Source organism: Rosa chinensis, chromosome 4 (assembly GCF_002994745.2).
Source record: "Rosa chinensis cultivar Old Blush chromosome 4, RchiOBHm-V2, whole genome shotgun sequence".
NCBI lineage: Eukaryota > Viridiplantae > Streptophyta > Magnoliopsida > Rosales > Rosaceae > Rosa > Rosa chinensis.
Window position 1 is genome coordinate 6,312,857 of NC_037091.1, and position 12,022 is coordinate 6,324,878.

The window sequence follows — 12,022 nt, forward strand, 5'->3', positions numbered from 1 at the left end:
GATCAATGATGGTACGACCTGGGATAAAAGCGCTTTGATTAGGAGACACGATTCGTGCTGCAATGCGACCAAGACGGTCCGCTATAAGTTTCGTAATAATTTTGAACCCAAAGTTGGCAAGCGCAATGGGCCTATAATCAGAAATTGTCTCAGACTCCTGTTGCTTAGGGATGAGTGTAATGACGTTGGAGTTGAAGTGTGGCATAATGTGACCATTTTCAAAGAATGTTTGAACCATCAAAACAACCTCAGGACCAACCACAGACCAGCAAGCTTGAAAGAAACTCTCATTAAAACCATCAGGACCTGGGGCACTAAAGCTATCCATACCCATAACAGTATCATGTATCTCTTGAGACGACGGGATTGCAATAAGCACACTGTTCTCTTCCTCAGTAACCAAGCAAAGTGAAATGTTCAAAGAGGTGAGCAGAACCTTTTTCTTTACAAATGTGCACTAGCTTTCAGTTGGACTATGACTCTTTGTAGACTTTTGTTATGTGGACTTAGGAGCTGTTAATTCTCGCGTCTTGGGATTATTAAGGGAATACTCATTTCATTACTCTTATTTTAATTCTAGCCTTAGAGTGGCTCAGACTAATGCGATAGTGGACATCTTATACTTTAGGGCTAAACTACCATTTAAACCCATATTTGACAGGACCCGCCCCGGATTTCACCCTGAAATCCGAAGAGGCCCTGCGGGGCCCACCTTAGAAGAAATTCTACCAAAAATTTGACAGAACTTCCCCTAAAAATGGACAGCCCAAAACCTGTAAAAAAACATTTACACTTCTAAATCATCCATCCTTATTCTCCTGGAGCCACCCTGCTCCCTATATTACAACATCTCCCATATCACAAAACAATTCTGAAACTTAAGAATATTAATCTCAAGAGTTATCAGAGCAATCTATTTCTCAGGCGTACAAGAAGGTAGAATACAAGATAAACGACCAATACTTTTATAATGCGGAAGCTATGACAGCTATGCCTCAACCCCAAGTACGCTCGACCTCAAGCTAAACTGGCCTGCAAACTGGGCATTTAAAACCGAAGAGCCCAGGGGAAAACATTTAAAATCCGTTAGAGTGAGTGGACGAAAAATAAGTACTTTCAAATGTATAAGTAAAACTTAATGCTTTCCCAAGTTATTCTCTAAAATCTCGCATGCAGTAACAATCTTGAAAACACTCTTAATCATCCTCTTTACTGAAATCTCAATCACGTAACAAGAACATCTTGAAATCTCTTAAAATCTCATCCTCAATCCTTATAAAAACATCCTTTTCATGAGGCTCGTTTGATGACTAGAAAGGACTGCTGTCTAGTCATCTCATGCCATCTAGGAGGGACTGCCACCCAGATGACGCATCGGAAGGGACTGCCAACCGGAATAGGAGGCGGTGGATAGATGGGACTGCCAACTAGCCACATGTAGTAGACGGGACTGCCGACTAACCACAGGTAGTAGACGGGACTACCGACTAACTACCTCATGTCATCTGGAAGGGACTGCCAACCAGGTGATGCATCGGATGGGACTGCCAACCGGGCTGTAGTCTGGAAGGGACTGCAAACCAGACTATTACCTAGAAGGGACTGCCAACTAGGTAAGATACGCATGCGCCAAAACTGGCCTCCTTAATAAACTGAATAGCCTCCTCAAGAAACTGAAAATAACCTCTTGCAATTACTTGCTTTCAGAAAGAAACTCGGTATTACTTCAATAAATCAATAATAATTCACCGAAAGCATAACTCAGGATTAACATCACTAAATCAAACCTCAATATCTCAATAAATCCTCAAAAGCATCCTCGAAAGCATAAAATCAAATACTCTGTAAATCAATAAATGCTTTCGGAAAGAAAACTCAATCTAACTTCAAGGCTGATAAGTACGGAGCTTAAAGCTCAATAAATCTCGATAATTCAATCATGCTCAAAAATTCGATGAAACATTTGTACTCGTGAATCCTCATAAAAACCGATATTCAAAATCCATAATTCTCATAATATTTGCTAAATCAGTCACTTCCCGAAAATCATTTCTCAACTCAATAACTCATGAATGACTATCTCAAAAATCTACTAAATGCCCTCGGGAAGGAATTTCAATACTAATCTCGTAATCCATAAATAAATCTCGATAAATCAACGCTCAAATATTCAAAACATAATTAAATCTCAATTGGAAGAAAATAATAATACTGCATGCGGAATTAATTTAAAAACAAATGTCCACTCACTGTACTATTTAGGCGACCACACAAACGGTTTCCTTCGTCGAGCAATAGCTCGGTACGTAGTCCTGTACACAAGTATAATTCGTGAATAACAATCCGGAAATTAAATACCATTCCCACATCATATCCTCATAAATCACCTATCCACTTCTTCTTGGATTCAATCCAAACTTTACCACCATTACCAATTTATCGATTAAGTATTCCAAAGCGGAAACAAGGGAAAAATACGAAGGTCGGATTCCCATAATCGACACCCGTCTCACTAAAGTTCAGAAATTCCTAATCCATATCAAATCACTCCAAAATCCACCAAAAATCACATTTACAAACTCTACAACAAATATAGGATTTAACTAGCTAAAAAAAAACATAATATAAATCACTGTTCATACACCGCACTATTCATACGGCTACATTGTTCATGCGGCGGCCAACTCCTCCTCCAGCCACCAAATTTCAACCACAGAATCATCTCAACATTCTAAGCACTTTTCATAATTGTGACCAAGTGAGAAAATATCTTGAAATGCTCCAATTTTGCCGATGAACACAAACCCGGAAATCTCCAAACCCACCAATTTGGAAATCCTTCAAATTCACCTTCCAAACGTGGAAATTCCAACTAGAAGTCTTGAGGGGAGATGATCAGTGACTCGAGACGCTCCTAATAGAGCCAATTTCACCGCCGAAGATAGCCGGAAACTGGGGAATTTCGTCGGGGAAGCAAACTGCTACAGTAACAATGCTTGCATAAATTCGGGGTTTTCCGGTCAAATCGCCGATACCCACTGGTACCATCGTGTAGAGGAGGAAGAGACGGTCCAAGGACAACTGGAATCAAGTCAATCGGACGCCGGACGGTGAAGAAATCGGAAAAAGAAGGAGAGAGGGCGACGCGGGGGAAGAGGGGGAGAAAATCGGGGAGAGAGAAAATGACGAGTTACCACAGTAACTCGTCCTATTTATAGAAAGTTATCATGAACAGTAACTTTACCTTTTCGCTTATAACTTTTGCATACGAACTCCGATTTTTACGTACCACATATGCACGCGCTCGGTTTAACGTCCTCTACAACTTTCATGAAGGAAATTTTCTCAAATTTTGACCCGAACAAAAAGTCAACTTTTAGGGCCCCCTAAAATGTCGAAACGGAGCCAAAAAGTAAATGTAAATGTCGTTTACCCATCGAAAGACTTGTAAACTGGTAAATTCGGGTTCGAGACGTCACAATATTGAAGATCAATCTAACTGGTTTGTTACTTGTCCTATCCATTTTCACACTGCTTTTATTTACTTATTTCCTTACTCCTGCTGGTTTGTTTGCTATTGTTATAATCTTCTCATCATCTGGAGATCTAGTCGCATTCTATTGTATTTGAATAAGCCTACCAAATAATAGACATTAGTGTGATCCAGAACATTACACATGTCAATGTAATTGAGTGAATATGTCGACATAAGAGCAAATATGTAATCACCTTCATAAAAGTATATTGTGGGTGTTGTACAGATTTTGTAATGCAAAGAAAATTGTTTATATCTTTTCCAAAGCTGTTGTGTTGACGTTTATGTATTTAATGCTATTGTGACCATTAGCTTTATTGGATGTGAAACAACTTGGTCAAAGTGCTATTTAGATTCTGTAACTTGGAAGTTGATTAGAAAGTAAGTTGTTGTATGTGCTGGACAATATTGGAGATGTTATTGTGAATAAGATAAAGGCAGCAAAATAGAAAGTAACTTCTATAGACCGGTGCTAATAGACAAATGAGCTAAAAGTTTTTGATTAAATAGCATATTGTTGCATGTGTATTGACTTGAGATTTGAAGAACCTATTGTCTTATAACATCATTATCAAACATATTAGTATTGACTCATGAAAGTATTTGTTGCAGGTTCAGATTCTTCCCGATAAGAGAATTCTTGAGTTCTTGAGTTTTCTAATTAATCCTTTCAAGTATTGCTGGTATAGTTTTTTCCCAATGCTTTTAATGAGAAACAGTATTATTTAAGTTGTCTGATATTTCTATTTTTCAATTGTGGGTCTTATATGCTTATGGAATTGAACTAAAGGAGATTTGTCACTTTGTATAACAATAATAAGTGGGATAAACTTATATTTACTTGGCAATACTAATCAAATCTATTTGTATGTTTGCGGGCTCTTATTTCAAGATTATAAACCGTACATGTCCGGAGGGTTACATTGATAACCTTAGACTATACTTTTGTATAAACACCTTGCAGCCTATGATGTTTGTTTTAAGTGAATGATATTGTATAATAATTGGGTGGTGTTTACTTGCTGAGCTTCCTAATTCAAGTAGTCCAAAAACTCACTTGCGATAGTCTATGGCTATCACAATTTTTTTTTTATTCACATGTTACAGTTTTTGCGACGGGAGAAAGAGCGTCGCAAAAACTCATACACATTTTACGACATTTCCCAATACGTCGTCTTTAACTAAAATTGATTATGACATTAGTTTTTGCAAAATCCAACAAGCGTCGTAAGTCCGTCGCAAAAATCATTTGCGACGCCTCATTACGCATCGTATATAATGAAAAAGTATTTGCTACACGATTTATGCATATACTTCAACAAGCATCGCAAGTTTGTCGCAAAAGAGTATTTACAACGCTTTTTGCTTTTTTTCCGACGCTTTGTTGATGTCACAAAAAGCTCTTTTTTTTTGTAGTAATTAATATGAGTAAAATATTTATGGAGATAGGAATTCTAGTTTAACATGTCCATAGACTCACAACAGTAAAAGATTTCATGGATCCCCAAAATCTTAGGTTTCTTTGCGGTTGCTAGAAAAACATGAGTTTCTAACTAAATTCGATTTACTACCTGAACATTTTTTAATTTCATGAGCAACACTGACGTGGCTAAAATGGGACCCACCATTTTTTATGATGTGGGGATGACTTGGAATGCCTAACCATCTCAGAAGCTGATGTGGCCTTGGTGGACCCACTTTTGGTGACTTATCGTACTTTGACTTGTGACTTTTTTTTTGTAGTGAAACATAAATTAAAGGCATATGCAGGCCCAAACAAAGCCAAGGGCAGGCAACAAGTCTCTCAAAGTCAGAAATTCCTAAGAATTAAGACAAGAAAATGACAATAACTAAAAAACAAACTAAAACTTAAAGGCCCAAGCAGCCCAAAAAACCCAAACCCTAATCAAAGCTTCTTCTTCATATCCAACTTGCAGCAGCTATAACAGATTTGTCACTGGAGCTCCGACGAAAATCGCGAGCGTGGATTGGTGACCAAGGGTGGTCTGCAGAGGTGAGAATACGGACAGAGCCGCCATACATTCTCCAGTTGACCGATTACGAGAATATCTCGCATAAAAGAGTAACAACGACCAAAACCAAAAATAGATCTTAGCAAATAAATTTGAGATCTGAAGAGGTGGTTGCAAAGGAGTACGAAATGTTCCATGGCAGGGCAAGGTAGATAAGAAGAATGAGTTTTGTTCACGGTTTGAAAATCTTGAGGAGCAAAGGAAGAACAACTTTTGAGAATGACCATGAGAACAAATATGAGAGTAAATCTTACAGTCAAATCTAAGATCTAAAAATAGATTTGATATATGATGACCAAAATTAGATGCAAAAGAAGAGAAAAAAACAAAGTAAAACTAAATTACAACTTGGGGTGAGGAATTACCACTGAGGATGAAGAATCACCACAAATGATGAAGGATTACCACACGGGTGAGGGAAATCAAAGAAAAAAAGGTTGCTATTAAGATGAGAGAGCTTGGGGTTAGAGAGAAGCAGGTGGCTCTAATGGGAACAATGACTTTTTACATTTTAAGATTAGTTTGACTTGTGACTTGGAGCTAGAAAAACATAAGTTGCTAACTAAATTCAATAAGAACCACTAAAATGAGGACTAGTTGAGGACTTTCTAATCAACAGTTGAGAGATCCGCTTTTCAATTATATTATGGTAAATCAACCGTTAGATGTTTATGTATGCATGAGTATATCACTTTTGAAAATTTTCTTCCAAATTGCTAATCATTAAGGTACCAAACTAGATCAAATCAATGGACGAACCAAATCTGTCAAACATGAACCGTTCATGTTCATAATTGATAAATCACAATTATGAATGCCTTAACGATTTTCAATTTGGTTGAAAAATTACATAAATGATAGACACATAAATATCTAAACATCTAATGGTTGATTTGAGAAAATGTGATCGAAAAGTGAGTCTCACAAAAAAGTCATCAACTAGTCCTCATTCAAAGGGCTCCCTTTTATTAGCTACCTATTTTTATAAAAAAATACACTATTTTAATCATTTCTTAAATCTACGGATTTATTACAAAAACTAAAAAGACAAAAAAAAAAGACATGTTAAAGGAAAAACATATTATGTGCCTTCGTCAAAGAGATTGACGGAGAGGGAATCAAGTAATTAGCAATCACCATCAATCAGCATGGATCAAGGACCAATCAGTAGTTAATGTCATCATTGTAATTGATATTTCCGTTGTAATTCTCTCCATATATAAATGGGCTATGAAATGAAATGAGTAGACCAATTCCAATTGTCATTTTACTTTAACACATTATCAGCACGCTCAGAGCCAATAGCCAAAGAAAAAAATCAAAACCCTAGAAGAAAAAAAAACTTTTTATTCTTATTCGGCCGCCACCAACGATTTAAAAAAAAAAAAAAATCCCCATCCACCTCACCGGCCAGACTGGCCGCCAGCCCCACGGGCCTCCAACCCAACGGCGCTGCACCTACACCTCCGTCAGTCAGCCTCCAGCACGAGGCCGCAAACCTCTACCCTCGTCCTGCTCGCCGGCGCGGCCTCCCCTTTGCCGTGCGTCTCGCTCCTAACCCAACCCAGCAGCTCGCGCTGCAGCCTTCCACCTCCCTCGCACATCCCAGCCTTGCAGCAGCGCCTCCGATCCAGCCTCCCTCGTACGCTCCGCCTGCACCAGCGCGACTACCCAGCCCCGGCGACCCCTTGCAGCCCAGCCCCGCGCCCTGCTGCAACCCAACCCCATGCACTACTGCTGCTGCTGCACCGAGCACTGATCCCAAAAGCCCCAAGCATCGATCCCAGCAGCCCAGGTCACTGATCCCAGCTGCTGCACCCAGAAGAAGACGCACCTGCAAACCAGAGAACGAAAAGAAGAAGAAGACGCGGAGAAGAGAGAGAGAGAAAAAGAAAAAAAGAAAAGAGAAAAAAAAAAAAAAAAGAACAGAAAAAAACTGGGACCCGGCCCAAAGTAAAGAGCCGGCCAGAAAGAAAAGAAACAGGCCTGAGGCACAATAAAAAAAAAGAGACGCAACGAAAAAAAAAAGGCCCAGAACAAAGAAAAAAAACAGAAAGAGAAAAGGGGACCCGACCCAGAAAAAAAAAGGGGTGACCCGGCCCAAAGTAACGACCCGGCCCAAAAGAAACAAAAACAAAAACAAAAACAGGTCCTGCGGCCCATAAAAAAAAAGGAAAAAGAAAAAAGAACAAGGCCCACTGCTGAAAAAAAAAGGAAGCGGCCCAGTTCTCAAGTTTAAAAACATCGCTCCACACGCCTGCATCAACACGCGCGTGTGGTAGGATCGTTTTGTTTTCTCAACATCAAGTATGTTTTCTTCATTTTTATTTTATTATTTTTAACCGAGCATGTGAATTTTATTTATGTTTTACATAATTATGTCTAAGCATGTTTTAATTATGCTATAGTTTATACTTTATTTTGAACATGCCATATATATCTTGTTATATATTACTTATGCAATTTTGAGCATGTTTTGTGATTTTTATTTATTTACGCCTATATAATTATTCCTAAGCATGTCTTTATATTATGCTATCGTTAGTATTTTTTTTTTTTAGTCATACTATGTTATTGCTAATTATTATGTGTCGCATATAATTTGTTGTATATATGTGAAATTTTAGCATGCCATGTAATTTATTTTTATATATGCTCTATTTTATATGGTTAATTTTAGAATGCAACATATCAATTCCGTTTTGCCATGATAATGAAAATTCATGCGCATTATCCATACATACTTACTGTGATAAAGCATTTTCACATAGCATCGAAAGAAAAAATGTGACCATTACGAATCTTGGTCTTGAATTCTAATTCACATTTTTGAGAAATAATCCACGTGGATGTCTTTATGACTGCGTAATTTATTTATTCTCTCTTGTTTATGTAAATGGCTGATCCAACTCGACCTGAATTTGACATTTTGAACTCAGACGGACTTGAGTACCACCGTTGGGTTTCCGATGTAAAAACTGCCTTTGTGGCAAGAGATTACACTGCCACCATTACTGACCCCAAAGACAATGGACCGTCTGACAAGGTGAAAGCAAATGCCTTAATGTTTCTGAGGCGACATATTGATCCTATCCTTCGCTGGGAATACCTTCAGTTGAAAACACCCAAAGAACTGTGGGATGCCCTTAAGGGACGTTTTGGGAACATTCATGACACATTGCTCCCAGAACTGACCGTTTAGTGGAATGAAATCCGCTTGCTTGACTATAAAAGGGTAAATGACTTCAACAAGGATATGTTGCGCCTAAAAGCACGTCTAAATTTCTGTGGAAAGGAACTCACAGAAGATGATATGAACCAGAAGACTCCTTCCACTTTTCCTACTTCAGCTAGCAATTATACTAGCGAACCAGTATGTATAGGCTGGAGTATGATAATAAAAGAATCACAACCTTCAACAAGCTGATCAACCTACTGCAAGTGGCTGAGAGGCATAATGAGGTTCTTTTGAACAACAATGCCAGGCCTGTTGGGACAAAGAAAATTCCTGAGGCTAATTATGGCAAAGTGAAAGGTGGAAAGAACCCCAATGCAAAGGGGGTTGGACGTGCTGATCCCTACCCACGTGGCAACAATGCACCGCGTGGCAAGGGACATGGGGGTCGCGATATGGGCCATGGAGGCCCTCCCAATGTATGGCGCAGAGCTGGTGGTGCTGGCCCTAATGGTCACAGAAACAAGGTGCAAATGGCACCTAAGAACCCTTCAGTCAAACAGAATAGAGTTGGCAATGAACCATGCTATAGGTGTGGAGTCATTGGGCATTGGTACAAGAACTGCCAAGCAAGCAACAGAGTAGCAGCCAATTACAAGAGGTATAGGGAGTCTAAAGAACAAGATGCTCACTATATGGAAGAAGGAGGCCATGACCCAGATGTCAACCTCACAATTGCAAACTTCAATGGCAAAGAGGAACTTGCTAAGTCAATGGAAGCTCTAAATCTTGACTGATATATTTATTTTCTAAAACTAGTTGTGAAGGCATAATGCCTCATTTTTAATTAGACTATTACTTGGTCTTAAAGTTTATTTCAATAATGGTTTGATGAATTAGAACAAGACCTTGATTTGATTATCGTTGGCTTATTAATAAATTTTGAATGTTATTATGAAGCACTGAATTTATTCAAATTTATTTACTACACATATTTACATTGTTCGAAATTGCACTATAAAGATGTAAAGCAATACATCTAGAAAAAGAAAAAATTATTTGGATGAAAAGATTATCATTCTACATAAATACAAATACTTTAAAGAATATGAGATACGCTCTGTATGCACCAAGAGCTAATCGAACCTTGTTAAGTTATCAAAGATATTTGTGCCAACGGTTATCATGTAAAAACACACTGTGAGAATGAAACTGAATACTTTTATATTACCTCTAATGAATGTGGAAGGAAACACATTTTAGAGAAACTCATGAGTCAATCTAATGGACTGTACCTCACTACGATTTGGATCATTGAATCCTAGATTGTCACCCATAATGAAATGTGGGACACTGACTCATACAGGCTTTGGCATGACCGCCTAGGGCACCCCGGTCATGACATGATGATCCGTATTTAAAAAAACTCATATGGACATCCCTTCTTTCGAGTGAAACATAAAATGGGACAAAAATCCGTCACACTGCAAAGTGTCGGTTCTAGGATTGCTCAAATGCAGTCATTGCCTTCTGAAGTACCAGAAGCACTACCTCCCTCCCATTATGCCTCATTGACTATTTCAAAGGCACATCACTCATTTTGCAAAGCTTGCTCTTTAGGAAAAACAGGATTGAGACCTCCCTATACTAAAGATATAACATAAAACATTCCATTCTTACAAAGGATACAAGGACATATCTGTGGACCTATCCATCCAGAATGCGGACCATTCAAGTACTTTATGGTTCTGGTGGATGCTTCGACACACTGGTCACATGTCGCTTTATTGTCCACAAGAAATGCAGCAAAACTCCTAGCATAGATTATACGTTTAAGGGCTCACCACCCTGATCACCCTATCAAGTCTATAAGGCTTGATAATGCTGGAGAGTTTACATCAAAAGCATTTGACGAATATTGCATGCTTATTAGGATCGATGTAGAGCATCCTGTACCCCATGTGCATACACAAAATGGTCTCGCAGAAGCCACCATTAAAAGGCTGCAGATAGTGGCTAGGGCATTGGTTATGCGCACCAACCTGCCTATATCTGCATGGGGTTATGCAATATTGCACGCAGCTTTACTTGTTTCAGACCCACTGCTAGCCAACTATTTTTCTGCGTACCAATTGGTAACTGGATATGAGCTTGACATTTAATACTTACGCATATTTGGTTACGCAGTATATGTGCCTATTGCGCCCCCACAGCGCACCAAAATGGGTCCTCAGAGACGATTAAGTATTTATGTTGGATACTGATATGTGCAAAAGCATTCGCCAATTTAAACCCTGAAAATGTCGAGCATTAGTATATGATAAGCAGGGATCGTTCTAAACAGGGGATTGAGGGTGCTAACATGTGAGAAACAAATCAAAGAAACATAGAATATACATCACACGAAATTATTAAGAACATATACAAGTTTTCACGAAAATTAGAATTTACAAGTTACAAGCATGCATAGAATTAGAACAACAAAGAAAAGAGAGAGAGCACATACATAACACACGAAATTAGAAGACAAAGGAATTAGACAAAGAAACGAAAATCACAAGTATATATATACACATAATTCGAAACAAACATAGAATTTGAGTTAGAAAAGGTTTTGGAAATCCTACTCCTATTTATACACATTTTACAAGTCATAGTTATATTAGAAATCCATATACAACAAGGATTACTAGTTTTATACTAATTAGGATTACTTAATTATTAAGAAAACAAATTATTGACCAAGTCAAAAAAAGAATACTAAGTCAAAACTAACTCTAACTACTTTTCCTAAAAACAAGGAACCAATCCCTAAAATTAAGGAAGGCATCCCTTAAAACAAGGAAACCCTAACAAACTCACAACAAACATCAAAATTAATTCTTAAAACACACTAACACATAATACTATTCACGGAGACACTATTCATGAATTTTTAAAAACATTTTATTTATTTATTTATTTTATTATTTACGGTTTACATGCTACCTAAAAATTCTAAAATTAATTTGATTTATTTACAAATATACAAAAACATCAAGAATATAACAAAGGGGGTTTTTAAAGATTGAAAACATAAATTTTCAGAAAACAAATAAAGATTAAAAACGTTTCTATACAAAGGTGGGAAAAGAAGAATTTTTGGAAAACAATTCATCAAGAACTAATCAAGAATGATTCATTCATGCATCCCTTAATCTTGTTTATTACCAAGAACGCCATCAACCAAGATCAAAGCAACCCTAAGCTCTGGAAAAACCTTATGAGATAAACTCCACC